Source organism: Copadichromis virginalis, linkage group LG7 (genome assembly GCF_057382275.1).
Source record: "Copadichromis virginalis isolate Kocher_CV1m ecotype Utaka linkage group LG7, C_Virginalis_male_GT1.1, whole genome shotgun sequence".
In the NCBI taxonomy this organism is placed as follows: domain Eukaryota; kingdom Metazoa; phylum Chordata; class Actinopteri; order Cichliformes; family Cichlidae; genus Copadichromis; species Copadichromis virginalis.
Genome location: NC_140624.1, coordinates 18,912,173 through 18,939,699, shown reverse-complemented (window position 1 = coordinate 18,939,699; position 27,527 = coordinate 18,912,173). Strand labels below are relative to the sequence as shown.

At 41.6% G+C, this 27,527-nt stretch overlaps 1 protein-coding gene across 1 annotated transcript in view; it reads left to right on the top strand.

Annotated features, from left to right (window-relative positions):
* The window catches only part of plxnb2b (plexin b2b), a 147,406-nt gene that overhangs the window by 58,169 nt on the left and 61,710 nt on the right, over positions 1–27,527 (top strand). The window lies entirely within an intron of this gene.

Genomic DNA, 27,527 nt, shown 5'->3' with positions numbered 1-27,527 from the left:
ACAAACCTACAAAGTTTGATCAGAATTCATTGAAAACCATTCACACTATTGTGTTTATACCAACCCCAAGATTGGAACTTGCTTGACATTATTTAAAATTAGCTCCACCCTGACCATCTTCCACCGTGAAATCCTTAACAGTACTGGTACTGCACAAAATGTCCAGGCCAATTATCTGCAGAAAAAAAATACTTTTTCATTCCTAAAAGTAAATTCTGTTGACAACTTAAGGAATTAGACATTTTTAAAGTGGGTGTTATTGCTTTTTGTTGATTACAACTTCCAGCACTGACGATAAACATTAGTTGTAGAGCCTACATAAGGAAATTAGTGTTTGATTTAATTTTCTGAATCTGTAAACAAAGCCAAACAATAAACAGTCCAAGATGAATTAAATAAAACCAGTCTTTTTGTTGGAAGTGTGATATCTTGCTGGCTGGCCCACCATCTGCTCGAGCTGATCAAAACAATTGACATGCGCGTTTTTACTGTGATGTTTTATTTAGAGGGCTTAGTCTCTGCGGGCTTCGTAAGCAGAAGGCACTGCGTTGCAATCAACATTCGCAAAGAGCTGAGACTTGTTTAATGCAAGCTTGGAATGCCCCACACTATCACTGCCAGAAAGAAAAGGAAAAGCCGACTACAGTAGTGTCTGCTGCGACTGAGGGAGGCCCTCAAAGCCCACTCTTTGCTAGCTTAAATGTGATATTAGAGATGCACCCGTGGCTTTACTGAGCCTGTGTTTGAACGCCCTCCAGAAATACCGCGCTTTGTTGTAATATTTCATTGGAGGGACTGTAGCGATGAGAAAAAAAAGGAGGGGAATTGGGATCTCCAGGAAATAAAGATGTTTGATCATCATTTTAAATAATAGTGCATGGGGGGGATTTTGAAAGCATGTGAATGCGCTGTGAATCAAGCGCTGACACCTGCGAGGCAGTTTCTCCTCAAAGAAATGGACAGCTTTGTGTCACTGCCTGGCTTTCTCTTTTTCAGTTTTCATACATTTATCTTTCAGCAGTCTTAAGTTGCGCTAGAACAACAGTAATGCATTTTAATGACGTACACCTACTGGGTGATATTTTAAAATGGTACTCCCCTTCACGGGTCAGAGAAGACTAAAAGTAACCGATATGGATTTTAATTTTCCCGTCTCATCGTCTTAGCATGCATTAAAAGTGCTGAAGCGTAATGGTCTATGGGAGCTGCCATTGCCCTTTAACCAGTGTTGACAGGCTTGCTGGACAATTTATTTTCCCAGTATGAAATGTAAGTCTAAAATATCTGCACTAACAGGTCAGCTAGAATCTTCAGATACTGCAGATGATAAATGATAGGAAACAAACATGTCGTGTTTCCAGAAGGAAAAAGTGAAGGGAAAGTAAAGAGTATCTGAATTTGAACAATTTACTCTTTTAATGATGTTTACCAAAAACAGAGGTCATTAACTCCACTTCAGACTTGCTTGAAACCCTTTCATCTGTGCTCTCAAATTTGTTCATGGGGTTTGCTCCTCGGAGAACCATTTGCTTGTTTTTGAATAACACGATGAGGTCTTGTAGTGAGTCCTGTAAAACATGACATACAGTTACTGCTCCTCCCTCTAATTATTCTATCCACAGAGGTATAGTGACACTGATTACTCCCCAGCTGTTCACGTGTGTCTTTAAGTGGAAATAAAGCAAACGTTGTGTTTTCCATTGTGAATTAAAAACCAAGGAAGTAAACTTCTGGTGTTATTTCAGCATTTCTGCAGAAGTTGCTCTCACAGGGAGTCATGACAGAATATTGATGGCCCCCATCTCCCTAGTTCCCTCAATTTCTCCCCTTTTGCTAAAGAATCTACCCCCTAGCCAGCATTTCCTTTACCCTTATGATCCCAGCCGACACACCCTTCCCTCCCTGCAGGACAAAGAGTTCAAACCCCTGGCGGAGAGGAGCTGTCTGGCTCACTGTCAGCTGTCCTCCCTCACCCACGGGACTGCAGAGTTCAGATGTTAGATGTGAGGGTGGTGTGGGGTGATTGAATATAAAACCAGAAGAGCAGCAAAGGGATGCTGCTCTTCTGTGTGCGGTGGCTGTTAACATAAGTGAGTGGCTGTCACGCATTTTGTTAGCATCAACACTTTTCTTTGGGCAGGCCTGCGGAGAGGGATTGCTTGTCGCAGGGAGGAGATAGTTGTCAGAGCTGCGTTTGTGCCCCGAGGATGGCGACTAGCCCTTCTTCATTTCTAAAAGAAAGCGGCAGCGAGAGTAGGGGGAGGTGGGAGCGCGGGACAGCTTCTGGAGCAGACGGGTTCCTGCAGATCTGAGCAGTGAAGTGGAAAAAAAGACACTTTTTATCAAAGCTTCACTTCAGACAGCACGGTTTTTTTTTCAGACTAGTCTTTTTTTTTCTTCTTTTTTTTTTTAAACACAGCACCCCATGGCCTAGGCACGAAAAAGATTGCCCACATCAGTGTTCAGGGGGAAGCAGAGATAACGGGCAGATGAGAAACAGGGATGAAGTAGAGTCCATCAGCACATAAGGTGGAGATGGAGCGGGACTCCTTTTCTTTGTGAATGATGGGGAATCTGCCCCTTAATCACCTTAGCAAAGAGGAAGTCAACAAAATTAGTACCTTGCAGAGCAGAACATTGTAGTTACTCTGTGAAAGTGAGAGTGGCAGTCTAAAAACTCATTTTCAGGGCAGTAAATTACTGCACAGCTGATGCTGCACACTGTTCTGCTCTTTACAGCAAACATGATTGTCCTAGCCATCTCCACATGCCTATAATCATATATAAGTAAAGAAATCGTCTTTCTTGAATGTGCAAAATGTGAGTTCCAAACCATGCAAGTTAAAGTCCTAATGTTGGAAATGCTACCTCTGCTATTGGTAATAGTTTGTAGTTTACAGGTAATTGTTTACTGAGCAGTTGACTCTGTATGATTGAATTTTAAAAACATGTTGCAAAGTTGAGTCTCAGCTCAAATAAGGCTTTTAAATTGCTGTGGAATAAACTTCTCTGTTGCAGTGCAGCATGAAAACTTTGCTTTGCTTTTATATCTGGCGCTCTACTTTCTAAGATGGCAATTCTCGAGCTTCCCTTAATGAGATGTGTTAACACCTCAGAATTTATCAATACCAACGTGGTTTCACGAGCATTAGCATAGTTTCCCGGTTTGTTCAGAGACCACCCTCACTAACACCTGATTCAAACCCAGTTATTTTGTTCTATGGGTAGGCCCGAAATATGACAGAAACCGCTCAGTTCACAAATGAGCTTTATGGTTTACTCCTAGTGGGCTTTCAAGAGGTAAAGAGTTCAAATTTGGATCAGAAGCTGATGAAGCTCGGTGGATTGTTTTGGTAATTGAATTATTGATTAAAAGCAATAGTGTCTGGACGCAGAGCTCTAAATGTTAACCTGTCCAGAAATACCTGGATGATACCTAATGATATTTGTTATGACTACATTAAAAGGGTATATTGTGAGTGTCGCTTGTGTTATTGAAAATATGGAGCATGGACAAAAGAACTCTGAATCTGTATCGCATTTTTCAATTCTGCAGCCTTGGTTCCTTGAATTGTCCTCCTGGTGTTTGAAACAGAGCTTTCGGTGTCTTTGAGGTCAGAGTACGTGGCAAACAGACTTGTTTGTATGACATTTAGACTGACCAAGTCTGAAGGTAAAAGTGTTTATTGCTGTTGCAAACAGCCACACTTGCAGGCAATATGAGAAAGCTGCCACCACAAAGTGAGGTAAGGTGCGATAATCATTCAAATGGTGTGTGCTTTTTGAAAATCCTTCCTCACAGGCAGTCATATGAGAAAGGCTGTAATTTGTACATGCGAAATGGGACTGAAGTACTTGTGTCAAGAAGGAGAGAAAAGTTCAAATCATGCCTCTGCTTACCTGCCCAGTTGCTTCTGAGTTGAGCATAAATGTCAGTGTGATATTTTTATTTATTTATTTATTTTTGTCGTTGTCTTTAGATAGTTGCTAAAATAGCTTTACACAGCCTTTCCCAATTGGGATGTCAGAAAATAGTGTGAGGGAGGCTTTTAGACACCATAGAGAAAGCACTGTTCAGCACGCTGAAGCCTTTAATCTCTCGTACACTCCATTTCCCAGTTTTTCTCTAATTGTCTGTCATCTTTGCCTGTAAATTTTTACATATTTCTGTCTAGCCACCCATGGCGTTCTTTATCCTCCGCTTGCTTTGATGCTCCTCCCCACTTTTTTATCTCCTTTCCTGCCTCATTCCCTTGGGCCCCATCTGTCTGAATTCTGTCCATTTCCACTGCTGACCTCATAAAGACGAAAGTAAGAGGATTCCACTCTCTACGGTGTCAAACAAAATCACACTGCAGTTCTATATAGGATAAAGAGCTTAGATATTAAATATATTACAGCTTCAAAAAAGCTCCCAAAACACTCTGTATATGATGTCTGACTTGTGGTCATAGGCCGTTGCTTGATTTATCCTTTCCCCATATACAGTGTCATTGTGACTCTTAGAAACAAAAAAAGCTCACGTGTCTTCATCAGTGCAAATTCAAATTCAAATTTTATTTGTCACGTACACAGTCATACACAGTACGATATGTAGTGAAATGCTTGGACAACTGCTCGTGACCTAAAGAAAACAAAAAAGGAAAGGCTATGAATAAGATAGGAAATAAATATGAAAAATTAAAAAGGGTAAATTTAACTAGGAAGGAATAAAATATAAATTAAGGTTAAAAATGAAATAACTGTACAACACAAATTAGAATGAAGGGTAAATTTAACTGGGAAGAATAAGATAAAATATATAAATTAAAGTTGAAAATAAAATAACTGTACAACAAAATACACAATACACAATATAGAACTATATAAGAATGTATGAAGAAACACTCTGAAAGAACAATTAATTATTCATGAGGAAGCACAGCACTTTAAATGGCATTTTAAAAAAAAAAAAGGAAAAGAAACTTTATTTGCTTAAATGTGTCTCTTGAGCGTGATGCTCTTTTCTACTAAAAGGCTGATGCTATTTTTTCTCTCCCTGTGTTGTTGTTTCCTGATATAGTAGTTTAATGAAAAACCCAAAGACCAGGCCGATAATCCCTGACAACAACCAGGCAATCCCCGATTTGTAATGTTGGGCATGCTGCATTGTAAACAGATCCAGACAGCATGCCGAGGTAGCAAATGTCGAAAAGATCTATTAAGCCGCGCAAGGTCATAGCTCTGGAGAAGATTCTGTTTTTCCCCCACTTGTGCTGAATAACTGTACATTTAAAACTGAGTGATATTAATGGAAAAGTAACTTATGTTCGGTATGAGCAGATAAATTAGACGAGAGCTGCATGCTAACATCATTTTCCCTCCTTTTTATAGACAGAAGTAAAACTAAACGTCTCATTTGTGCAGAGCCCAAGTATAATTCTGGTACTTTCCCTGCTGTCAAGAAGTCATTGTAGCAGCTCAGGATTGGATTTAGCTGAAAACCATTCGTCTCTGCTACTGTGACCCTCGGTTGAACTGTGTCTGCTGAGAAAATGCTTCTTCACCCAAAGTGTGCACCACAGATTATTTTCAGCAGCGACGCTGTCATTACGGGTTCAGTTTGATTTGTTTTTTATATTTTTTGGGGCTTTTTTAATGTTCACCTCTGCCAGGGAAATGTGAGCCAGTGCTGTTTCTTCATGTATGCATGTGTCCCGCCAGAAAACCCCATCGTGTCTGTTAGTGGTCTGACACTCTGACTCACTGAGAATCCGATATTGCTAAAGGAATGACTGTGACTACCCTGCTTAGTTTCCTGCTGCGCAAACACACACACAGTCAATCTCTTATTCTCTGTCTCCCTCACGCCCTCTCGTACATATAAATCCGAGCCAATCTCCTATTATTCATTTCCACTGCTCTTGTCATCTCTAAACCCCATCCTCCTTTGCACTTTAATTTTAACACCCTTCCCTCAGCATTTAGCATTTGTAATCAATGTTATTTATTGTGATAGAGATTAACTCAGCCTAATCGACGCAACCCACCCAGAGAGAAACTCTAAACGTGCCCGTCTTTATTAAGTGCCTCCTAATGAAAATTCACTGTTTAAGTTGATGATTGGAGCGACTCAATGAGCATACCACAGCGAAATAATGATTAGATTTTTTTTAAAGCAAGCTGGCATTGATTAGATCCTTAATGCCTATTGCATAACTGAGAGCTGCTGTTGGTGTACATACTAGTTATTGATTGGGAAATAAGAGAGCACAGGCGATGTTGGATCATTGTGCAGCAGAATAGCTGTCTGTTTTTATAATCGCGACATAGAGCGTGTCTTGTTAGAATCATAAAACCTGCTTTCTTAAAAATGTTTTTTTTATTTTATTTTATTCTTTAGCCAAAAAGTAAGAACCCACAAGGGACCAGTAAGAGAAGATTGTCACTCATGAGAAAGCTGGTAGGTAGGATTTTAGGATTTGAAAGCTTAGGCCAGATGAGTTTCCCAGGAAGATTGGAACACACTTTTGTACACACAAACACACAAGTACACACGCATAGGCAGACGTAAATACACATTTGTGTGCATAGACCACTTGAGCTCCTGGCTGACAGTGATTATAAACCTCTGGAATATCTCCCACGTGTGTCCTCACGCAGCTATCAAGGGCTGCACGCCGTGCGATCTAACCTCCTGATCCTTGGTCTGCCATTGCCATGGTAACAATCAGCAGTTACACCCCAACACCACCCCCACCACCACCTCATTCCTCCTTCCACTCCTACCACTCAGATGTGACTTGTCAGGGGCTATTCAGGATGTGGATTGCCAGGCCTCAAGCCCAGCATGTCTCCTGCAGAGGTAGAATAGAACCAATCAAGGAAATGGACTGGCTCCACCAGATGCCACTTATTATTAGCATTACTTTCTTTGCGCTTTCATATGTGCATCTCTACAGCTACTTAATTATTTTGTACCCCTTGATAACTGTGCATACTTCACTTTGCTTGAGTAATAAAAAAAACGGCATTAATTCAGACAAGTTGTCTTTATGAGTCTGACGTTTACGTGGGTACCAAGAAAAGCTCCTGCTGATTACCGTTCATGCTGTAATCCCAGTGTTGCCAAATGTCACATGTTTCAAGTAAGACAATTGCTTTTAGTCTCTGTGTCACACTCTTCTGTCCAAATAAATCTTGCACCTAATATGAGGAAAGTTCAAATGCCCACCCTAATTAGATGATCTGCAAATGTAATTTTGCATAGACCAAAAGGCTTTCTCTGCATGTGGGACACAAAGTAGATTGGTCTTTTGCATGATTGCCAATTCAGCACTGGTCAATAAACAGCACATAAAGCACACAAGATGCAGTCTGTGTGCTTGGAGGGACTACATGCGCCTCTCCAAACTCAAAAAGCCCCTTTCATACATGTCGGGTTTTGTTTCATTAATTTTGGGCTGTTCATAAAATTTTTCAACTGCTGCATGTGGAAAGGTCTACAAAAACATCGTTTTTTTTCATGAAAAGGATTCTGTAATGTGTCGGATTGCTTTCCAATAATAAATATAAAAACCAGGTTGTGACAAAAAAAACCCACATTCACAGTTGCTGAAGTTATGTTTCTTGCCTACAGCCTTTTGTAGAAATCTTTCCTCTGAATCTATTAAATCCATGTAGTGTACAGAATCTAAATGAGTCTCCAAAACGAGCGTGCGTGGATTCAAAAAATAATACTTTTTGTGAAGATATGTATTTGTCTTCACTTAGGGGATCTGTCACACAGTTACGCATCGGTCTCGAGCTTCATTCCAGCTTTAGGGGGCAATTTTATATCACTGTTTGTAAAAGTGCAATTTATTCACTAAACTCGGAAATAGTTTCCTTTCATGTCAAGATTTTTATCTCAGGTTTTTTTCTTTTTCTTAGGTTGTGTGCAGTTCTGACATTATTGTGCACATTGATCTTAATTATACGCGGAATGTGATTTCTCTAATAATTACAGTAACACAACAAATTAAAGAAACAGGTAACCAGAAAAACAAACTGCTGCTTCACTGTGCACTATTAACATTTAAAATGAGCATTATTAATTGTCTAGCCTCTCGGATGATATTACCCCGTTGGTTCCTCGCCCCTACAACCACCTCCTGCCCCTACAACCCACCAGTGCTGCTCAACTGTTAGCTGAAAATTGGCAACACTGTTTAATAGCAGCTGTGAAAAAAGAGGAAAAAAAACACTACAGGAGTCCATTTAACCGTGGCTAATTTCGTGATGCACTCCAGTTGCTTTTCATTGACTTATGGGAGCAAATGCAGAGTAGAGTAGACCTACAAAGTTGTTAGCAGCTAACAGGGGAACGTGCAGAAATGAATCACAACAATACCGTCTCCCTTTGACTCTGCAGTAGCAATGCCCCAGGAGACCATTATGTGCGCTCTGAAATGCGGAAAATTCATACACGGGAGGGAAAGAAACCTTGCCGTGCTGAATGTTAAACTTTTTTTTTTTTTTTTGCAATAGCTGGGGAAGTTTCTGGGATCAGTTGCCCCTCTGCGGAGAGGGGAGGCTGTTCTTTTGGGAATGAAGAAAAGACTTTGATGTAGATTTACTTCCAAAGTGGTTGAACTTCTCATTCTGTTTTACCCACGTGTGTGTGTGTGTGTGTGTGTGTGTGTGTGTGTGTGTGTGTGTGTGTGTGTGTGTGCGCGCATCAAGTCATTAGAGAAACCATTTGTATATTAATCATTTAAGCTCTGCACTCCTCATGTCAAATGTTTCTTACTAGGTTATATCCTATCTTCCCTGAGGACCTTTTTGACAGTTAGTTACCACAGAACGAAAGCAGTACTGGCACGTACGCCTTCTGTAAATGATCAATTGATGTCATCCCTGCTTTGCAGGAAAAGCAAAACGATTTGTGCTACAATTATTAGGCTTCAAACGGTCATCTTTTCTTCTTCTTCTTTTGCGGTTGTTTGTGGGTGCCAGCTGGTGGATCTCACTCTGCAGGCTGTACTTTGCCAGTGTTAATCCACAAACTGTTGCATAAAATGCCGCAACTGTAAGCTGTGTTGTTTAGCCTTTATTGTTGCACAAATATATATTTTTTTCACCAATTTTGTTATCGGCAAGCGAGACAAAGAGACGGGGACACTGGCATGCCAGGCAGCCAGCTGCTCACACAGGGAGCATGTCTTTAATTATTTTAAAGATAGATGGGCTGATCGTGACATCAGCAACTTGGGCAGTTAAGCACCCTCTTTACTTTCCTCTGTTATTTAAATAATACTGTGCAAGAACAAAGACGCGGAGAGTCCCCTCATCTGACTGTACGATCCTTTTGATTTGGGTCTAATTGGGTGCACGTTAGCCTCTGGTATAACAGATACAACTAATTAGGCCCTTGCTCGTGTAATTAAAATGATGTAGCATGGCCAAGCTTCCAGCAGGGTATGTCTTTAACAAAAGTAATTAAGAAATTTATCACCTGGAAAGATCCTTTATCCATTTTTGTCTTCATATCAGGCCCATCTCTGTTTGTTTTCACATGACAAAGGCAAGTCTGTGCTTTGTCACCATCTTCTGCAGCTGAAAGGGGCTCTGTGGTGGAGTTGAAGGTGTGAAGAATTAGGTTTGATCCTGGGCGGCTGGCACTTATCAGGAGTGTTGTGATATGGGGAGCTCAGTAACCTCCTCTGAGATTCCGCTTCTTTTCCCTCACACTCTTTATATTCTCCACTCCTCCCTGCTTCCCTCCCGTACCATTAAGCCCCGCATTAAACATTCATATGGCACCTACAGTGTATTCAGAAGACACACTACATCCCTGCTGCTCTTCCTCCCTCTTCGCTCTGCCCTCTTCTTTTTCACCGTAACCCCCACTACCCCCGACTTCAGCTCCCCCCCACCCCCATATCAGTGAATTCCCACTAATAAGGATACTTAGAGTAAATCCTCACAACTCCCCGTTTCACAGCGGATTAGCGTTCTCACCCTTGGCGAAGAGAACAATTGGTTAAGAAGGGCAAAACAAAAAGAACTCCTTGTTGGTGATGTTCTGTTTGGATCCTTGAGCTTGTTTTCTGTCTTCCTCGCTCTCACGCTCTTCTTTCCTTCCTCTGGCCGAAACAAAGCGGTTACCCACTCCCTCCGTTTTCCCTTACCTCTTGCTCTGACTTTTCACTCCGCCTTGAACGCTCATCTCTCATTACCAGATTTGCCATCACTGCACATGTGCCCCTCTGACCACTTATGGATTTGTTTTCCATTAATACATTTCTAAGTCTGACTAAAGCTAATGACGTCCTTCAGACTGAGCTCAGTCTAACAAATGATACTAGTAATTTCTGCTCAAGTGAATATAAGTTCCCCGAGGACAAAAACACAACTCCCCGACTCTTTTTATGTGCACTTTCCTCACTTTAAAAAAGAGAAAACAACGATAGAAGAGACAACAAAGTTCATGTAAATGATAAATAGAGTTGACGCAGGAGTTTATCCCTCTCTGTCTAAACCTACTCTATCACATGTAGAAACGAGGCAGCGAGCACTAGCCCCACCGGAGCCTTCTAGCAATTAGGCAAGTGCCAGAAAAACACATTAATCTAGCTGTTATATCTAGCCTTGTTAATTTATAGTTGGGTTGTGGAAGCTCACTCATTAATTGGCTGTGTTGGATGACACACAGCGAAATTACATTTGCATAGATCATTTTTAAATTGCCACCCAACATCCAGCTGGGAGCAATGCTGAGAATAAACCCTCTGGTTTTAAATGTTTGCTTGCTTGATGGCAGTTTAGTGATGAGAGAACACGGAGGAAAGGTGTCTGAGAGAGGTCTGTGTGAGCTGTTTTTTTTTGGGTTTTTTTTGTTTTTTTTTAAAGCTGTGGTAGCCATCTCGCCCACGCCTCCATACAAGCGGAGAAATTGGCTGTACTCAGCAGACCAGGACGAAGATAGCGAGCAGTGGTAGTGGCGATGAGGTGGGGAAGGCAGAGGGGGTGGCAGAATGGGCACCCATGCAGGAGGGGAGAGTCAATTCCAAAAGGACTGTTGAGTTTCTTTCCAAAAATTGAATCGTCAATTTCCATTCAGCTGACCACTCTGCAGGATTGGAAATGAATGAGTGTCAAAGCAGTGGTTGTCCTGGAAATAGAGGTTAGCCCTGAAGTGAAATTCAACGACGACAGCGTGGGGAGGTCGGGAGGGAGGAGTGGATAAGTGGTAGAGGAGAAAGAAAGGTGGACTGGAATCAAAAGTGAAATTGAACACGGGGCCTGACCTTGCTGTGCTCCCTCTCGCGATGGCCTGGGTGATAATTCCTCTGGCTTGAGCTGCGCAGACTGGCAGCTTTGGTGTGACCGAGTCTGAAAGAAGGGACGGCTGTAATTATCGGCAGAAGGCTCAGGAGATAACGAGTCTGAAATGCAGGCTTCCACTGGCAGACATCAGTGCTATCTCATGCCCAACACTTGTCATGGCCGGTGCATCCGAGCACGTGTGCAGAGGTGTCTGTACCTTTTTATGTGAGGCTGCTGTATGCATCTTTGTTAGCCCCCCACCAGCAGAAACCTGCAAGGACCCCCCACACCCACACACTGTCTGGATGTGACAGAATGTCAGCGCTCTCATCTGACATGAAAGACGCAGTGACACCTTTAGAGATGAGGTGCAGATGTTATCGCTGACATGCCTCAGCTACGCCACACGACTGGCCCATAATGCCACCTTGCTGCTTATCAGGCCATCTGCAAGTTGATTAAAGCAGCTTATTTTTAGACGGTGGGGGACTAATTCCCTCTGACCTTTGTGCCTCTGCATTTGATTAGAAATGGCAATCACACGAGGTCTGAGCAATTAATCATGAAGAAAAAGATTCCAAAATGAAATATAATCAGGTGAGAAACCACAGATATGGATCGCATTACACCTAAACCTTCAGCAGCGGTGGAAGACATATACAAATACTTTAAGTAAAAAAACAAAAACAATAATACAACAATGTACCATCACTCAAATACTAAAAATGCTTCAATAACAGCTCTATGTTAAACCCTAAACCCTTTGACAGTATTCACAGTTAAATTTTTAAGGGAACTGCATTACATTTGTTACTTTTACAAGTAAAAGTATATCATTTGGTAAACTAATGAGTCGGACTGTTGCAGAATGAATAATTTCACAAGTATTAAATATATATTGTTTCTTATCCATTATCTTTCCAGTTGGTCAAGGTCCAGCTTCTTTTAGTGAGCACTTTAATCATTCACAATAAAAACACTGGCACTCTTTAGTTTCTGTTTGAAAAATTTGGCTTAACCTCGGAAGAGGATTAGTGCCACATCGCTGTTGTAGAAATATGAAAAATTATACTTTTTGTCAGAGCGATTTGATCCTAATTGATCTGCAGTGAAAAGAAATACAAGTGCATGTGTACGCAACAGGCCACTGGGAATGCAAATCACTGTTTTCATGATCAGTTAATCTCCTGAAAATCCAGTTAATTATTTGATTGTTTTGTTTGTCGTTTCTCCCAGTTTATCCAAATTTTCAATTGCCCCATGTGATGTGTTCAATTTACTGTGTGACCACGAGTCCAGAACCTCATACTTATAATTTGCAGTGATATAAACCAGAAAAAAATGCAGCCTGTCATTCAGCAATTGAGAGACCTGGTGTGCTCAGGGTGATAAGCAGGGGCAGCATTGTGGCACGGGGTTAGCACTGTCGCCTCACAGCAAACTGGATTCGACTCCACCATCTGAATGGGGCCTTTCTGTCTGAAGTGTGCATGTTCTCCCCATCTCTGGATTCTCTCTGTGTACTCCAGGGTCCACCCACAGTCCAAAGTTAGGGGGGTTTAGGTTAACTGGTGATTCTAAATTGCCGGTAGGAGTGGATGGTGTGAATGGCTGTCTGCGTTAGCCCTGCGACAAACAGGCGACCTGTCCAGGTTGTATCCCACCTCTCGCCCTATGGCACCTGGGCTAGGCTCCAGCCCCACCACCCCACCATATCCTGATGGATGGATGCAGCAGTTGTTTAGCATTTAGAGTTCAGCATTCTTATTGTATGACTGGCTTAAATGATGTGCTAATTGCTTTAATGTTAAAAGGTTAATAATTAAAATGAGTTTTCCATTGAAATTAAGTCTGTATTTGTATCCAAAAACAAAAAGTGCCTCAGTGGCTTGTAACACTGCGTATCCTTAAACCGAAGTTTCAAGTGAACAAAAAGAAGGAAACCTATATTTTCTAATTAGTTTGTTGTTTAATTGCTTCAGCACCACCAGCTCACTCCCATTCCTTAATTGTTTATCTTTCTCCTTCAGAGTCACATACAAAATTACAGTCTTTCTCTCACAGTTGGGCAAACAAACACCCCTCTACTTCTCAGATAGACTTAACGCTCTGGTAGTAGCAGGGACACAGCAACGGGAGGGTGTGTGTGTGTGTTCGGGAGGGGGGGCGGGGCTCTGAATGAAAGTAGCACTGATCATCTCTATGATTTCAAACTTAATTAACCTGGGCATTGCACCACACACACACACACACACACACACACACACACACACACACACACACACACATCATCATCTGGCCCATCAGCAGTGGATGATCACTATCTCCTCTCAGATCAACTGTGATGGCAGGAAGAGAAAGAAGAGAGAAAAAGGGCAAGACAAGACTGAGACTCTGTCATCCCACCAGCATCAAATACCTTAACCCGCTATTAAAGACCGATTCAAGCAATTCACAACCTGGGTCTTTTCATAGCTGTTGATGTGATTTCTATTGGGTATGACACTGTTGTACTTACCAGTTCATTTACTGAGATCTGGGTAGATGATGACATCAGTCAAATTTGTCAGACTGAATAGGAAGAAGCATTGAGAGGACCAGACAAATTGAAAACGGTTAGCAAAGCCACCTTATTTGGGAGGTAAAATTGAAAGTGAATAATGTACTGGAGCATGAATGATTCCTCACTGCAAAGGAAGAAATTTACTCTGCTATCGTGAGTCAAAGTTGAGTTGGGAAATTATAAACTGGACTGAAGATGTGGTTAATTATTTTATATTTGTTTACTTCCAGATCAGTTGGGGTAACTTGGGGTTTGCTTGAAACCTCTAACTGTCCCTTCATACTTCCTGCCTCACTGAATGTTATGCAGTAATATTTGTGGCTCCAGCTAACAATTATTTTCTTTCTTCAATTAATTCAGAAGTGATTATTTAATTAACTGTTTGGACCATAAAACTTAAGAAGCCTAAGAACCCAAAGTGATGTAGATTGCTTTGTCTAGCCAACAGCCAAAAATCCAAAGATGTTCAGTTTATCACAGTCCTGCCGAAGTTAGAAATTATATATATATATGATCCAATGTTAACCTGTATATGATCCCCTCAGAAAACTGAAAAAACTGGAACACAGTCTGTTGTGTACACACATGCGCTTTAGAGCACAATTCAGAAGAAGTTATAAAAAATATAATTTGGCTAACTAACTGCTGCTCTCAGCAAAACAAAACCTCACTTGCCCCCTGCTCATGGCCTCCCCAGAGACCTGACTCAGACCGTCTGGCTGTCTGTCTGAGCTTTGAGAACACGGAAGTGCAGACTCAACCATTACCACAGTCAAACGAGGGAGGTTTGTGTACCCACAAGGGCCTGTGCAAAATTCCCAAAACTAACCATGAATATAAAAATACCTCAGCTTTGCTGCTTCTCATGCGAAGCAGTAGAGAAAGAGCCCAAGACAGCAGATTGATTGGTGACAGGGCACTCTCTTTCTTTCAGTTCTTCTCTCTTCCTTCCTTTTTAAGTTATTCCTCTTTTTTTTTTTTTTTTTAATCTTTGTCTCACAGCCTAAAAAAAATCCCCTCTTTTTTTAAATGTTTTTTTTTTATTTATGTTTTTGTCCTCTCATTTAATGTCAAAAATGGACTGCATTTATATAGTGCTTTTTGGGGGGTCTCTTTCAACTGCCATAAAGTAATTTCATATAATTAGCCACTTCACCCAGTCATAGATTACGTATCCTGTAGCTACGGTACATTTTTTACCACATACTCGCACACCAGTGATACATTAGGTGTACTTCTGAAGTTCATTATCTTGCCGAAGGACCTTCTGACATGCAAACTTGAGGAGCTCGGTACTGAACCACCAACTTTCCAATTAGTGAGCATCCCAGTCTACCTGTGGAGCTGTCCTTCATATCTTTCTGTGTCTCCTTTCCTCAATTGTCCTGTCTGTGTGGTCATCTCATTTAAGTCGGTGACATTTGATGTGAAGTGGCGCAGGCCCGAGAGCTTATAGACACTGACTCATAAAAACACACATGTGCACTTGACTTGATGTGCAGGGAAAGGTCAGACCCACTCTCAGAGGGCCTAATCACCCACTCTCATTGAGTGGCCTGCTCGCTCAGTCACACTTGATTGTGTGCGTGTGTGCTTGCGTGTGTGTGTGTGTGTGTGTGTGTGTGTGTGTGTGTTTGTGAGGATAGTGTGGTCAGGGTGTGACTTGGTGTATGTAGGCAAGCGAGTGAGAGTGAGTGGGATAGATCATGCCTCAAGAGTGTGGTGGTTTGTGTGCAAAAGTGTGCTTTCCCTACTTCTGAACGTACGATCAGCAGATGACCGTTTTGGGTCGGGTGACAGACACACATGAACTTGTGCATGCAAATACACGCGCCATCCTCTTGCCCCAAACATGTGGTGCAATCAGCAGCCTTATCGTGGGAGCTGTGGGGCAGTAACAGGCTCATTAACTTCTCCCTGAGCCTTTTTTAGAGAGGGAATTGGCCAAGACGAGTGGGCCACACTCGTCTTTACCCCCTCTCAGTCTATTTGTGACATTTGCAGTAAGTGATTGTGCGTGCGCGTAGGTGTCACGCTCATTTTTATTCTAGCCCATAGTCCCTTATGTTTCTGTGCTTATTCCACCATTAGTGGACCTTCAGAGCTGCCCATTGCTTAAAACAGAAGCTAGCAGAGCAGGGCAGCGGGGATTAAGTATTAAAGAGCCTCAGCTGCTCTGGGGCTCCTGTAGCTCAGCGTTCGGCCACTGCGGCCTGATAATGGTGTTTGTTTAGCCATTAGTCAAGCCCTGCTTAGCAGCTCTCTCCCCTCTGGCTGCAGCAGCTCTGATAGATGATGGATGAAGATTACAGGGGTTGGCGGATTGAGGAATGAGTGTCGTGGAGTGGTTTCAATAGCATCAAGAACATTCGGTGGAAGTGCATGCATTGAGGAGTTGATCTCAATGACAAATTGATTTTAAATCGGAAATTGTAATTTGAAACGATGAATATGACAAATGGTAAAGTTACGTTTTTTAACGCGGTCATGTTGTGTAATAGCTGCTGTATGTGTGATTGTCATATGCACATTTAAGAAACTGATAAATGTTGCAAGCTTTTTATGTGTTGTGGTTCCCCTTCTTGCATTAAAAGATAAGAGCAAGTAATATTTTGATGATATCTTTAATGAGGTGCCCGAAACGCCTCACCTCCTAAGCACGGTGTTTCACAAACCTCATTAAGCACCAGAGCCATGTCCTGCCGGAAAGAGGCCTGGGCAGAATCAGGACACACTAGAGAGATTATATCTATTGACTAGCTCGGGAACTGGCTCGGTGTCCCCCTGGATGAGCTGGAGGAGTTTCTTGTGGAGAAGGTGTCAGTGAAAGGATAGATGGGCCTGTTTTAAATCTATTAGAACTGGTGCTTGGTTTTTGTTTTTTGTTTTTTTGTTTTTTTTAAATCATATTGCAAATCAAATTGCTCTTGCAGTCTCTCAAGTATCGCATGTAATTTTTTTCCAAATCACTGCACCATACTAAGAAGAAGGAGCAGAACTAGTCCAAGCAAATGTGTTTGTGCGTGTGTTTCATTCGTGAGAAAAAGAGGCTGTTAGATGGTGCCCTTGTGTTATGAGTTGAGGTTTTGTGTCGAGGCACACACAGTTTATCAGAGACTACCCTTCCTGTGATTAGTTCCCTTCTTCGGACTAATTAAAAAGTAGCCCAGTCTATTTCCTTTTGCACCACCAGCGGAAAGTACTACTCCTCACTGAAAGCTATTTAATTTTATGAGGTATTTCTTGCAGCTAATTTAGCCATTACCTTTTAAGCTCTAAACGTGACCTTTTCTCCATATGCTGAACAGCGCTTGCTAATCTTTGGGCCATTACCTGATAGCTGTTAGTCATTACTAAGAGCTAGAATCTTACTGGGCCTCAGCCAACGCTTATATCCCCACCATCACAATGCTCAAGTCACCATCCACACTCTGACTCATCCTGACAAGTGACAGGCACCTGCCAGCTCGCACAAAGGGGCTATTGAGACTCAGTCAGTAACGTGTGTGATTGCCCTCCCTCTGTTCCGGTCCTCCTTCCTTTCCATTCTGCTTTCTTTGCTGAAGTTACTAGAGCTTGTGCTCTATTCATACGCTACCATGTCTCTGTTTAAAGGATTGCATTTTTGGGAATACGCATTTGTTTTCTTTCTAAGAGTGAGTTAAGAAGATTGCATCAAACTCGTGCAGAGGGAGAAATACACCTACTGGCACTTCTAAAATGCAAAAGTTACCATGTTGTATCTTTTTTTCTTCTTAAATGCTTACACACAGAAACAGAAACCACTCATGTGGTTTGGTGGAAACTGCTCAGCTGAACTATTTCTTGGCAAACATAAACGCCTTGTGGAAAGATTCCTCATGTCTTGTCTTCACTGTCAGCTTTCATAATTTCTTTAATGTCATGTAAGCAAGGAAACTGGTTTCTGTAATTGGGTGGGCAAAGAAAGCCGATCTCCCTGATCTCCCTGCATGGGTTATTGCGTTTTTAATCAGCCTTTTATTAGTACACATGTAGAGGGGGGGAAAATCAGGGAGAGAAAGTGAAAGGCAGAGTGGCTAGATAAAAAGGCGCATCATTACGTGGAGAGTTTTTAAATTATTCCATCCCAGTTCTGACTCAAACTGAAACTCAGAGTATCATCTATTAATTTACACGAGTTGGTTTCCACTCCTGAACCACTGAATGTTTAATTCACACACATTTACACTAAGGCTGTTTGCCTGTCTTCTCACTATGGCGTCTGCTACCAGATAAAATCAGTAAGGAACATCTTCTATTGCTCATCGCTTATGAAATAAGTCTGATAATGCCCAGACATTTAGTCAGTGAGCAGTTGCACCAGCATTCACAGTATTATGTATGTGTAGATTCGCAGTCATACGGTTCGTGTAGTCTTGAGAGGCTGAAAAAAGAAGGCAGCTGGACTACTTTAGGTCTGGAGTTCAATATGCAGTTGGTGGAGAGTCTCAGGTATTTAACCTGTGGTGTGGGTTGTCCCTTTTGGGGGATGGTGATGGGAAAAAGAACCACAAAACCTAAAAATTCCATGTCTCAACCAAGGCATGTCATTGTACTGAGCTGGTCAGCAACTTAAAGGCTGTGTAGGAAAGGGTTATATTGAATACACTAAATGAACAGAGAGACAGCTGTTAAGTACCTTATTTATCAATGAAGTTAACAGAAAATGGCATATTCATAAATGGTATAAACAAGTTTTCTTTTTAATATACATATCTTTTAATAAAGTGCATTTTGATGTTTCACTGGGTAACCATGAGGCTTTAGCATTTGTGCTAACACCACACAGACATAAGTCCTAGATTGTGGGTTTATTAGCGTTCAACCGTAAAGTTATATCTTAATGTCCACTACTACACAGGTTTCTTGTTCCTATACATGGGAAGGCAAGCAAATCAGAGACTATAAGATCAGTGTTCTCCTTGAAACAAAACGAAAGCTGGGCACTGAGACTAAACCACATTACAAGATACCTTCATGGCTCATTGGCGTTTATGCTGGGGAAGTGAAATCATTATAACCAATAAGCTGTGTAATGGATTCCTTCCCAGCAGTCAGTCTGCCTGCCTGACTTCTTAATTGTCACTGTATGTGTGTCAGTATGTGAGTGTGAGCTGTTCTTTATATGTAAGTGCAAGGTGATTGTGGTCCTGGACCAGGGGATCACCTCAGGGTGGTGCACGGATTAGAGAAGCTGCCCTTCAACCCACGGAAGCAGGGATTTAACTTTCTGTGTGTGAGAGCAAGCTTCCGACGCGCTGAAATGCCCTTGAGCAATACACCGAGTTATTACCTGTTCTGAAAAAAGGAGTCTGGCCTCTGACAGAAGATGGTGAAATAAAAAATTCCCCGCAGCTAAGCAGTTGTTGAGTCAAAAGGAAATGAGGGTCAGCGCTGACACAGTGAGTGGATTGTTTGTGTAGTAGACTGACGAAACATTGGACTCGTTTTCTGATCTGTTGGTATATTATTCATCAAAACTATGTCAATAAAAACAAGACTAGAATATTAATTGACTGACGGATAATGAAAATATTTTAGAGTTTCAACTGTGGGTGTAGAAATACAATGCACGATACAGTACAGTTGGGACGCTTTATAAAGTTTAAATAAAAACAATATGGAATGATTTGCAACCCCATATATTATTCACACAGAAAGCACCAAGCTGGTAAACTGAGAAAATGTACCATGTGGGGGAAAAAAACCAGCATCTGGAGGAAGGTTTTGCATCTAATTAGGTTAACTGGCAACAGGTCAGTAACATGATTGTGTATAAAAAGAGCATCTTAGAGAGGCAGAATTTCTCAGAAGTAAAGATGAGCAGATGTTTTGCAAAAATCTGCATCTATAAATTGTGGAACAATTCTGTGATCTTTGGACTCCCAGGGAGCACTGAATTACAAACAGGCACGTTTGTATCATGGAAATCACTGCATGGGCTCGGAAACACTTCCAGAAACCATTGTCTACAAACATAGTTCACTGTGCCATCCACGATTTTAGGCTAAAGTTTTGTCACGCAAAGAAGAAACCATAAATGAACATGAACTAGAAACATCTTCAATGGGACAAAACTAAATTAAAATGGATTGAGGCAAAGTGGAAAGTTTAATGTCTTTTTGGGGAAAAAAATGGATGTAATGTCCTCTAGACTAAAACGGAGAGGGAACATCCAGCTTGATGCCTCAAAAGCCTGCATCTCTGATGGTATGGGGGGTACATTAGTGGAACTGGCAGCCTGTACATCACGGTGTATGAAAGGTGTATAAGCAGATTAGAGCAACACAAGCACCCATTGACTTTTGACCTTGCATATTTCAGCAAGACAATGCTGAATGACACATGTCTCTATTATAAGATCATGGCTACATAGTGGAACTGTCCAGGAGCTGAATTGGCCCTCCTGGAGTCCAGACATTTGACCAGTTGACAACATTTGGACTATCATGAAACAAACAACACGAAAAAGACGACCCAGGACTCGAGTATCGAGAATTCCATATCAGACAGGAATGGGATAAGAGTCCTCTCCCAAAAATCCAGCAACTGGTCTCAGTTCCCATATGTTTCCAGACTGTAATTAAAAGAATAGAGGATGTTACACAGTGCTAAACTTTTTAATATTAAAATATAGGTTTATTATTTCCCAAAAATTGCATTTGTTTTGGGTTCGGGTATGCTTGTCTGCACCCTACAGCTGTTAGTATGCATTAGTAAATGTCTGGATGTGGCCGCAATGGCAGTCGGAAGAGGCACTGGCTCCTGAAAGTACCTTTTCTCTGCCAGGCCAGGCTGTTTAATCAAGTTTCCCGCATCTGCCAGCTGTGTCCACACTGCAAACAGCCACTCTGTCCCACTGGAGAGTTGCAGCATCCAGCTGGGGTTGGGGAGGCCAGTTAGCATTGGGAGATTAGCCCAAGCTGCTGTTGGCCAGACAGAAGAGGTTGAATTTCTGTGTTTGTTTGAGAGACAAACAGAGATTGAGAGATTACAAGAGACACAGAGGTCAGCTGCCGGGCAGTATGAGGCAGAGAAGCCTGGTAGTGAGTGAGTGAGTGTGTGTGTGTATGTGTCACTGAACACAAGCACATTTAAATGTGTACTCTGCTCAAGTAGTTTGTGTGTGCAAGCCTGTGGTTTTGCGCTCTTGCTGCTCAAGTGTCCAGCTGGCAGAAGGGAGATAGCAGGAGCCTTGAAAATGGTGACGGAGCGGTAAACAGACACACAAACAGTCTATCAGTCCTAATGAGGAAAACTGCTGGGCCTAAAAGGATCGTGTGCATGTGTGCACGCAGGTTATGCTCGCACCGGCTGACTCATGGTCATACATCATAACAGACAAACATACACAAGAGGACAGATGCATGTAGACACACACGTACACACAGGCAGAAACCCAGAGATGTGAGAATTGGGGCACATACGGTCTAATAAGAGAGCAACGTGTGATACACACACTCTTGGGTCATGGGCCAACTTTAAAGGTGTTAGCAAATTTAGGCCAGAGCAGCTGGATCCCGCTAAAATGGACCAGCCCCATCAACCCCACCCCCTCTGTGCCTGGTGCCCTGAATACAATGGCTGGGCTGGCTGCTTTTGGTGAGCATGGTTTTCCCAGTCAGTCAAATTGAAATAAATGAACTGCCAGCCCTGACGGCAGGGTAATTGTTCATATGGAAATTGGATTACCATCGTCACACCAGCCCTCCTTTACAACTTGTGAAACAATTTTACTCCGAGCATGGGACAAGACTTTTTGCATGTCAAAAAAGGAAGTGGTGGGGGAATGGAAGACATGCAGAGAAAGAGTTCTCCACACTCTCCCGCTTCATGTTTCATCTTTTAACAATGCTTCTGTTCTGCCTGTGGTTTCCTTGGTGGTGGCAGGAAAATAAAGGACAAGGATCCACCCCTCAGTTCCAGTTCCTTGTCATGGCTCTCAACCTGGGTTGTTGTATCTCCTTGGGCTCATTTTATCATGCTTTTTCAGCATGCTACATGTTGTTAGAGACATGGTAAGGTTTGAATCAGAGCATTAACCCCGCGTCCACCTCTCTTTACCCGGGGTCGACTTCTCTGGGGACAGGCTGCTAATTTAATCGTACTTCACTTATATCAGTGTATAACAGGGAAAGTGGTTTCACATCAGTGTCAGAGCTGTCAAAGGCAGCTCTCCAGTAAAGAAAGTGCTGAATATGAATGATCGCAGTATGGGGTGATATCCTGTTAGATTTTCTGGGTAGGGTGTCTGTTTAAGGGCGAGGGGACTCATGCCGCTTCAAAACTTGCCGGGTCAGCAGTTATGTAACCGTTTGTGCATCTGATCTAATCTAATCATCAGAGACATATTTCTCCAGAATTTCAATTCTGCTATCTCCTTCCTGATCTTTTGCTCCCTTACCACGACACACTTGCAGACTTCCTCCTTAGGATTGGCCAAGAGGCATGTTGACTGCCATGCTGGGTTTTAGTGCCCCTGTGTCAAAGAAACACAGCATGGCAGTTTGAAGAGAAGAGTGTCTTTGTGTGGTCTGAGCAGGATTACCTCGTCAGCACTTCAAGCTGAGCTGGTTTCATGTATTGGGGCTTGCACATGTATCTCTAAGCCTGTGGATTTGTGTGTGTGTAGGGTGCACACACCTTCCATTTTTCAATTTAATATCTTTCATTTTTTTTCTCTGTTGAAAGCTGCTTCTCCTGTCCAGACATGGCCTACCTTATGGAGGAAGGGTGGAAGAAATGGTTCTGTATTTGTCAATAAAAGGTGTGTGTTTGCGCATGTGTGAAATGATAAGCAAGGAAACAAAAAAGCCACACCTATGTGCTACAGGCAAGCCTGTGCATGCCATACCTCAACAGTTTAGCTGTCCTACTTCGCTTCTCTCAAACCGAAGGAGTACATTTGAATTGGAGACTACATATCAGAGCGGTGTAGCACATCGTGTTCGTATGGCTCATTCAACTCTGAGCTGAATCTTCAGTTTGGTGTCGTTATGGTGAGGTGAGTAGTCAACTTAGCTTAAACAAGTACTGTTTAGGAAATGCGGTTTATTGACAACACTACTGATATAGTTTGTCTGAGGAGAACAAAACAGTTTTCACAGGTCTTTATGCCAGTTAATATTGTAAGGACTGGACAACACAACTTACAGATACTGTTGAGCCTTAAAATGTTCAGAGCGTTTAGGTATTTGAGGTTTGTACATCTCATTTATAACAAATAACAAAATGTGTACTTCCTACTTTCTTCCACAATGGAAAAAAGCATTAGTTGCACCGCTCCTTTAGTTTTCTGTTGTTGCCTAGTTTCATTTTCACTTAGTTTTACATACCGAGTGCTAGAAATTGCTCTCTGGAGATCTGCCCCAAGACCTACTGGTAGCTCATATTTTCACAGCATTTGCATTAAAATTACTACATTTGTGCTACAATGCCATTCTTTTTTTTTAGATCAGAGGGTGGATAACTGCAGCATTTTTCTTTATAATGTGTTAAAATTCAAGAACAACACAAATCAGCAAATCCAAAAGAATGAAAGCTGAATACTAAAAACTGAACATTATAACCTCTCTGAATGATTTATTCATGAAGAATTTTCAAGCACCGCTGTAACAGACAGCATTAGTTTTAACTAGGTGCAAACTACCTGTTAAACTGCTGAGTGACAGTGAGGTGACTACCCTGTGGTGGGACTGAATTAATTTTTCATCTCAAGGTTTCTACAAGCTTTGTAAATATATGCATAGTTAAGAAGAATGATACAGTTTTACATGTGTTTAAAGTAAATACAACCTACTATAAACAGTCATGAAAAAAAGTGCACCCCATGGTTCAGTAGCTTTTAGAAAAGACTTTAGCACGAAGGACCCAAAGTAATCATTTTCTGTATGACTCTGTCACATCACTATGAAGGAATCTTTTCCCACTAGTCTTCTAAAAGTAGAGAAGCTTCTAAAACGTTGCTTCAGTTGTGGGCATTCATTTATGCACAGCTCTCTTAAGGCCCCAACACAGCAATCAGGTTTTCGTAATTTAATTTTTTTCTTTTTCAGCCATTCTGTTATAAATTTGCTGTTTCAGCTAAACTTTACCTGTCAGAAAAATAGCCTGTGTGTTGAGACACAACACAACACTCTAGACTGTGTCATTATTTATTCTTGTTAAATAAATAACACATTATAATATGTTTCGTAGTTAACCTGAAGCTGTACTTACATAATTGTAAAAACTGCTAAAGACCAGAATTGGCCCATTTAAGCATTCGTGTGAAGAGTTAAAGAAGTTCTAAAGCTCAAAGATTTTTTTTCTTTCCGTAACCACAAACAATCACGTGAAAAGGAATGAGGTGAAATGCCTAATTTAAGGTCAATTCAGTGCTGGCTTCAGGCTGTTTGAATTTGAAAATTGACTTTCACCAGATCATATTTTTCAGATGTGCCAGCTTCATTAGTGCATGATGTGTTTCATTATTATTTATTCCAGGCCATTGGAGGCTTCATTAGCTGTAGGCTGATGCAGCACGCAGCCTCTAAATTTAGCAGGCTTTTATTTATTCAGAATAGCCGCGTGTTGGATGATATGCCCAGTTGTCATGTTCTCTCACAGCAGACATGTTGAAAAAAGAGGTGGGTTGGTCTGGGGAGAAATGGGCCTCATTCCACCTGTGCCACCCCCACCAGGCGTCTGTATCTGCTCAGCTCTTTGAAGCCTCTTTAATTCCAGCGTTAAGGATTAAGCCCATGAAAAAAAAGGATAAAAAGTGACAGAGTGACAGAAGGAGACATCTTAGGAGAGAACAGGCTCTTTTGAAATATGTTAAGAAATTCGTTTGCACTGACCCACAATGCAACATCTGAGGGAAATTTGTGTGACACATTTTTTTGTCTGATCAGGGACTGGCCATAGGATTTGCATGAATAGGAAAAGCACCCTTTGAAGTTGCAGTTGTAAGTGATTCTGGAGTTTTCTGAAACCTAAATGAGTGTCCAGAGATGATTGTCCTTGAATTTGTGGTCTGAGAAAGTTTTATTGGGAGTTAAAAGAAATCAAGTAATTTTTTTTGTCACAGGATACTACTGACATAATCCACTTTTTTTCTGTGTGGTATGTCATATCAGGGTAAATTGATAGTAAAGGGGATATTATAGTTTTTAGTGAAAGACACAGAGTCATCTATCTACACCATGTCTGTAGACAATCCATTAAAAAGTGGGAATTGTACATTGTGGCAGTATACAAACAGCTGTTTAATTTCATTCTGTAGGTGTGCAGATATGCAGTAGGTGTAATTGTATGTACAGGAGTGTGCTGACAGTGTTTTTGACAGGTATGTTCTTAAGCAGAAAAAATGCACATTAAAGGTCATGTAGCTTGTTAGACTACCTGAATCTGTCTAGTCAAAACATAATAATAGTCAGATGGCACCTTTATATGATAAAATTAGTATACCAACTTACATACTACATGCAATGTCACCCTAAATTTGCTCAGAGTACAGTTTTTGTTTACAGATCACAGAGCTGCTGATTTCATCCTATGGTGATTTTTTTCCTTTAATACCATTTTTTCCTTTTAGTTTTTCTCTGTGGACATTTTTGCAGTTTGCCACCTCACTTTGTCAGTGAAAGTTGTCTCTGTTTTGCTTTTGATGTCAACATTTTGAGGCTGTGAAGCTGTTTTGCAACTCGTGCAGTTTCTGTGAAGCTTCCCTGAAAACTCAAGCACAAGCGTTATTGTGCTGCCGCTTAAAGCTGACACGGGCTTGTAATTGCCGATGGATATGTCCTTTGAAATTGAAGTTGTGTTACTTTAGAGCTGAAATAATAGTTTACATAATATACCCTTTATTTTGTCCACTCTGTACTGTGCACGTAAACTCAAGATTTCTTTTCTGTTTTTTTGGTCTTTTCCTCTCAGTTAAATCTTGGCATAACACTTACCGCCCCTCCTTAATTAAAGCTGTAAAAAAAGCTGCCGCACACATTTCTGTCCTGAATAAGCAGAGAGAGGGATTTTATTGCACCATTCCCATTTTAATGGAAATATTTAAGACTATGAATTGAAAAGGGCACAATACATTTATGTAATGAAATGGGTTAAGGGGGGGTGGATAGTTTGAGGCAGTAAATGGGGGGGGGGGGCTAAAAAATCAAGAAATCGAATTGTCTACTTAAATGAAAATGAGTGTTGCCAGTGAAATTAACGGCCATGCGCGCGCGCCCCCCCCCCCCCCCCCCCCCCCCCCCCCCCCCCCCCCGGCAAATGTCCAATCAGTGGTCTTCCCACTTAGTCCAGTGAGCAAAGGCAGGTTGACATAATAAAACACAGTTTTGGCAAGTGACTTTGACAAATGTGTCTGTGAACTTGACTGGCAAGATGATATGAGGAGGAGGATACTACTGAGTGTGTGCAAGACTGAAACCACATGCAAACATACACTAACATTTGCTGTGTGGGCAATGGCTGCTTCAAAGCCACCTGCAGTTCCATATTTACCACAGCCTGCGCAAACAGCAGTGAACGAAGGCTCCGCAGGCACCTGCTGTTAGCCGGTACATGAAGCTGTCTGTAGTTTACAAGGATGTTGTGTGATCATATTTCCTGAGACAAAACAGTGTACTTCCTAAACACATTGTGCAGCTGTTAGGGCGGGAAAAAAAGCAAGTGTAAATGAAGTTGGATGTGATCCAAGCTTTTTAAAGAGTTGTTTATTGTGTTATGGGTTGAGATCTAGTTGTTATCCTTGTCTTTTTTACCCCTACACAAACCAGTTTTATTTTTTTCACCAGTGATGGCTTGAGATAAGTCAATTGAATTCAACCCCCTCCCCCCCGTAATATAACTGGATCAGGGAGTTGAGTCAGACACAAACACCTACGCCATGCGCTGTCATCTCGAGGCAGTTTTTAAATTGTTTTAGCCCCATAACTTAAATCTGTGACTCTAAAGTGGGATATGCTTCATGTGTTGTACACCTTAAAATCCCAGTTCATTCAAATTACTTCCTGTTACTTTTGTATATACACTAGGCTATAACTTCAGGTGTATAGCCTAGTGCAACCCTATTAATGTCTCCATGTGCAGATTTTCTAAAAATACACTATATTGCCAAAAGTATTCACTCACCCATCCAAATCATTGAATCCAGGTGTTCCAATCACTTCCAGTTGAATATAATCAAGAAGCTAGGCATGTAGACTGCTTCTACAAACATTTGTGAAAGAATTTGTCACTCTCAGGAACTCAGGGAATTGCAGTGTGGTACCCTGATAGGACGTCACCTGTGCAGCAAGTCCAGTCGTGAAATTTTCTCGCTACTAAATATTCCGCAGTCGCAGTCACAGTCAGTGGGTGTTTCCTATTCCAATGTGCCAGTGCACACTGTGTGCCAGTGCACAAAGCAAGGTTCATACAGACATGGATGACGGAGTTTGATGTAGAAGAACTTGACTGGCCTGCACACAGTCCTGACCTCAAACTGACCCTCAGCCCCTCCCAGTGAAGCAGGCTTGTTGCTTAGAACCAGTGTAAAGACAACTGATTTACCTTCAGTTTTATGTATGAGTATATGTGTATGTATGTGGGGTTATATTAACTACACACAAACCCTTTGTTGATGTGTCATGTTGCTGATAGTTAATGTGCATTTAAA